This window comes from Austrofundulus limnaeus, unplaced genomic scaffold (genome assembly GCF_001266775.1).
Source record: "Austrofundulus limnaeus strain Quisiro unplaced genomic scaffold, Austrofundulus_limnaeus-1.0 Scaffold148, whole genome shotgun sequence".
NCBI lineage: Eukaryota > Metazoa > Chordata > Actinopteri > Cyprinodontiformes > Rivulidae > Austrofundulus > Austrofundulus limnaeus.
The window spans coordinates 736,273-740,521 of NW_013952550.1; the positions used below are offsets into that span (position 1 = coordinate 736,273).

Here is a 4,249-nt window from a genome sequence, read left to right on the forward strand (position 1 = left end):
GAGAGAGAGAGAGAGAGAGAGAAGGAGAAGGGAGTGAAAGTGAGTGAGCGAGAAGCTGTGGAACAACCAAAGATGACGGTGCAAATGTGAGAACTCATATTGTGAGGACGTAAACCTTTAAAAATGCACCGACTGCAGTTTGATTATGATTACTAAATTTTGTGAGTCAAGTTTATTTAGATTTTCTCAAAGAAATAAAATCACAAAGTGCTTCACAACAAAGGCAAGAAAATTTTAAGGAGGGGCACCAAGATGCATAATAACATCTCGTACATTCAAAATTATAGAAAAACACAAGCAAAACCATGGCACAGAACAACATTATACAGTATCAACAATAAGCTAAAGGCTATTTATAAAAGAATATCAGTAGATTTWGTTCTGCTGATAATTTGATTTCAGTCCAAAATCAACTATTTACATCAAACAAAAATAAGGTTTTCCCATCTCCAGTTCAGTTAAACTTTGAACTCTGATTAAATATTTACAATTAAAAACATATATTCATTATTTTAACAACTTCTGTTTATTGGACCTGATCTATGGCATTGAAAAACCAACAAAAAAAGTCCATACAAGGCTATTCATACAAATAAAACTAATTATAACTAAAAATGAATGACTGTCTCTTTTATGAATCAAAATATTAAACATTTTTCTACTGTTCACACAACTCTAATCATAAAGAATGCATTTATTATAATATTTTTCTACAAGGCCTCAATTAAATAAATGCACATTAAATATATAAACAGAGAGAGAAAAAGGTAGAAATTTAAAAAATCTGACCGTGTAAGATCTGCTAAACTGTTAAAACATTCACTTCATTGTACTTGCACACATGGTGAGTTACAGCTTAATAGTGAAACATTTTAAACTATTAAATCATGAGCACTTGTCTCCTTGCAAGTTGTAGGTCATATAAATAGAGCGAAGTGTTTCACCTGTTTCAGTGGTGACTGGTGCCTTAGTAAAACAACTAAAGATAACTTTGGCCTGGCTRTGCGGTATATGTGGTAGATGGTAGGGCTATGAATTGGCAAGAATTTGGCAATACGATACATATCATGACAGAGGGGTCACGATGCGATATATCCCAATATATTTCGATACTGTAAACCAGGTGATATATTGCGATATATTGCGATATTTTTGGTCCAAAAATTCTATTAAATAAAAACCTCTTACTGGAAAAAATAAACGAAAAACCAAAATTTATTGTCTCAAAAAATTCTAATGTTGCATTTGCATACTTTTGATACATTTAGCTGTGTTCTGCTTTGTATGTGTTTTATTTTATTTGTTGCTAATGCTCTCTTACTCTCTGGCGCTCAAGAGGTAGAGGAGCCAAATGGCTGGCTCACTTATGCCAACTAGTGGACAGAGGCTGAACTACAACATAAAATGAATGGCTGGCTGGAAAGTTGACATTTTAAACCTTAATAAAAAAATTGATACAGGGCTTTAGAATATCGATACAGTATCGGGAAATGAAATATCGCGATATTTCAGTGTATCGATATTTTCTTACACCCCTAGTAGACGGTAGAAACGGTATGAAGTTGGCCTACGGTAGAAATTTATACTCTTACTGTCCTGTCATCAATTACGTCATCGCACCTGTGTCAACAAGGCTGCGAGTGCAGAGACAACTGAGCAGGAGTTCAAAATATAATGAAGAAATTAGTGTTTTAAAACGCATTAAGAAATAATAAATCCTCAAAATTTCCCCTCCCGCTGTAGAGAAGTTACGTCGGGATCACCCACACAACTCTCTCGCTATACGTTGCGCAGAGAGAAGTTTTAACAACCGTAGTTTTTTCACACCCAAGTTGTCAGAGAAAAAATTTGTTTTTTATGCATTGTTACCCACTGAGATGATTAAAAAAAGACATGGACGCTCGTTCAGTCATAAATCCATCTAATGTAAAGTCGGCTCCTGCTCTGATGATGAAGATGATGAACATAAGAGCGCAGCAGAGGGTCAATTCAATAGGTAAAGGCTCATTGTAGGGCAGGCAGATATTAAAGCAAACAGTTTTCTGCAAAAAAAAAATGCTCTAAAATTACATTATCTTTAATTTTTATGATAATTTTCTACCACGATTCATACCGTTACTGTGAAGGGATTCGATTTATACCATGATATGAATTTGAGGTCATACCGCCCAGCCCTTCTTTGGACATTGTTCCATTGAACAGTGAGGAAAACAGCAGATATTAGTGTCCTTTTAGTAGAGGTGTTAAAAAATAAAGATTTTTAATTAAGGCTTAATGAATGGAGGCTATAAGAAGAAATGGGAAATACAAATGTAGTTCTTCTGATTGCGGAGAGATAAACTGAATTTAATCAGCTTTTACGCATGGTGTGCTCTTTATACTGAGTTTTTTATAATTAGAATCTCAAAAGAACCTCATCTTGTTTACAGTCTTGAGTGTACCGCAATGTATCGTGACCCCTGTGTTGTGATATGTATCATAACTAGGACTGCACAAAATATCGACAATTTATTGTCATGGTTATAACAGCCCTTGCAATAGGCACATCACCAAAAACGGTGTAAACTGCAATTAATGGTTGGCTCAAATGCTTGCATTTATGCGTTTTGTGAATCACATGGAAGCTTAAAGCATTTGACCAATCAAATGGAGCCTTTCATGTATTCAGCCAATCAGAMATATATMTTTACATTAGATGCCTTTGTAGATGCAGGGGGATAGCAAACAACTGAGCAAGCTTAGTGAGCTAACAGTGTCTCTTTTTTTGGAGAAAATTTATTATAATTTATAAAAAATAATGATAGTGGGAGTATTTTTCAGAATTCAGACCATCAGAAAATATTTTATGGGGATGATGTTTTAAAATCATTAAAAAAACTGTATTGCATGCAGTTTGTTGTTTCACTGTTAATACAGCATCTGTGTCATGTTGGAATGGAAATGATATATTAGTTGGTTTTTTTAATTTGCTCTGAACCCAGAGCAGAAAGACACCAACACTGCAGACTTAAGTATTTGTTCATTTATCCCAAGTCGTGTCATTATCACAATATTAAGCATGATTATCGCACATTGTAGGTGATATCCTTCAGCTTGAATCACCAAACCAAATCCTTACCAATACGCAGCCCTACCTTTTAGTAGCTGGAAGTTCCTTTATTTTAAACACCTTACAGATTTTAAGAGAGTTCTCTTCTTGTAATCTTTACTTGAAAGTGTGCTTTTGCTTGTGCAACTAGCTGCGATGCATGCAGGAACAAATAAGAAAGAAAACCAGAGTTTTGAGATCAGATGATCATGATTCAGGCTAAAAATCATCAATTCTGGTYACCTGCTGAGCAACTGCAAATTTCTAATTACGGTGAGGTAACAATTAGGGTTAGAAAAGTGATAATTATGATAATGTTCTGGTGAAAATAATGTTAGTGGTGTGCATGTATGCTACTGTAGTAACTGGATCTGGAAGTGGTACACCCAACACATTTGTAGGGTTTGGCAGCTTAGTTAGAAAAGAAAAATGATAAAAACCCACATAAGCTTGGTGAGCTTGATGGCAACAGTTAGGCTTAGTGAAGACTGGAGAAGAAATATCTCCAGTCACAGAAATTCCCACAAGGACAAGAGAACGGCAAAGCACGAGTGTTGTTTCGTATGTTATTTCAGGCTGGGACAAGTCCCCCGCTTCCAAAGAGGCCCCAAATAAATTAGGTTAAGCGATGTGCAAATCCCACAGCTGTTTGAGGGAGCATTTTGCAGCCATATTAGAAGAATCCAGCTGTGCGTCACAGATTGTCCTGCCACCTCAAAGAGGGAACATCAGACGGAGAGGAGCAGCAGAGAAGACCAAAAAAAAAAAAACATTTTATTTCCCACAAGTTAGATTCTGAAATTCCCTGTTTTCTCAGAGATGAAAAAACATTACAAGCACCACATATAAAAGAGTATGATTTCCCTCTGAAGTTATGATTATAGGCTTTTCTATTGCTCCCTTCAGAGAGCATGGCCCTCAGCAAGGTGACGAAGGAAGCAGCCCACATAGCAGTGGGAGCCGGAGCTTCGTAATTGTACTGTCACAATAAAACTGATGCAGAGCTTCCAGATTTCAGCTCATAGTGACGCCTCAAAAGTCACTTAAGTGATTGGGGGTGGGGGGGCTGGTTCGCTCAAGTGGTTTCCTCTCGTAAATCAGTTAAAGAGCGAAGCATACACACTACATCAGCATACATGCTCTGTGTGTATGTATATATAT

The 4,249-nt window shown here is 36.3% G+C and overlaps 1 protein-coding gene across 4 annotated transcripts in view; it reads right to left on the bottom strand.

Moving 5' to 3' along the window:
- ptprub (protein tyrosine phosphatase receptor type Ub) overlaps positions 1–4,249 on the bottom strand; it is a 311,934-nt gene that overhangs the window by 190,392 nt on the left and 117,293 nt on the right. The window lies entirely within an intron of this gene.